The following is a 1102-nucleotide window of genomic DNA, read 5'->3' as shown; positions in this document are numbered from 1 at the left end:
TGTGTGTGTGTATATATATATATATATATATATATATATATATACACACACACATATATACTATGCATACTTTTGTGTATTTTCTTAGGTTTATTATATATACTAACCAAAGTACCTTGCTTCACTTGGGTTATTAAACTGATATTTTACTGGTCGACTGTGTCTGTATTCTCAACCTATTTTAGATATGAGATACAGCCAAAAATCTTTTCATAGATTTTCTATTCCCTACAAACCTATAGAAGACATTTCTTGAATTTAAAAAATATAATGTAAAATTACATATTAAAATTTTGTAAAACAGACTATATTTTCTGAGTGTTCCAAGGCTGATAGGCTGAGGGTTGTATGAATGCGAAGAAAATTAAAAATTTTCAACTATATTGTCTTTTTTTTTATTTAACTGTTTTATTTGATGTTATTTCCTGACCTTCATTTAGTTAAACCTTTTCTAGTATTCTGAGGGTCTGTTCCATGAGTCCTGATGCCTTTGTTTCCCTTCACGTTGCCTTTGACTGGCTAAGAAATGTTTGGCCCCATACCCCATTGAATTTAGTTCATTTTTGGTAAAATATGTCAATTTTTGACCATTTTGTTCTTTTTCAACAGTATTTGGCAGAAAACCTCCACATATTAGTCATTCAGTAAGAGAGAATTAGAAAAAAATATGATACTTTTCTAGAGACCTTCAGGAAGCTTAAGGGCTATAGAGCAAAAACTAACCAAATTTTTTTTTAAAGTCAAATCTAAAAAATAATACCCAGAATCTCCTTAGTATGTGTGCCAGGTCACACACATACACACACAGGTTATTTTATTATATTCTAGCAAAAGTACTCAGCTTTGCTCGGGTTATTAGGTTGATTTATTATAGATGACTATGTCAGTGTGTGTATTCGGAACCCATTTTAGCATAAAAGTATAACCAATATTCTTTTGTTGTTCCTTTATGGGATGTGGCCTGTTTACAAAGGTAACCTTCCCTCTGACTTGCCCTCCAATTTTAAACTTAAATAAGAAAAACAAACCTCTTTAATTAATGGAGCCTCTAAATTAGAAAACAACATATATTTTTTCAATTTTGTAGTTTATACATTTCATT

The 1102-nt window shown here is 30.1% G+C and overlaps 1 protein-coding gene across 3 annotated transcripts in view; it reads right to left on the bottom strand.

Annotated features, from left to right (window-relative positions):
* The window catches only part of LOC106459048 (bromodomain adjacent to zinc finger domain protein 2B-like), a 96225-nt gene that overhangs the window by 2883 nt on the left and 92240 nt on the right, over positions 1-1102 (bottom strand). The window lies entirely within an intron of this gene.

The sequence above is a fragment of the Limulus polyphemus genome, unplaced genomic scaffold (genome assembly GCF_000517525.1).
Source record: "Limulus polyphemus unplaced genomic scaffold, Limulus_polyphemus-2.1.2 Scaffold552, whole genome shotgun sequence".
NCBI lineage: Eukaryota > Metazoa > Arthropoda > Merostomata > Xiphosura > Limulidae > Limulus > Limulus polyphemus.
This window is presented reverse-complemented; position numbering and strand designations above follow the sequence as displayed.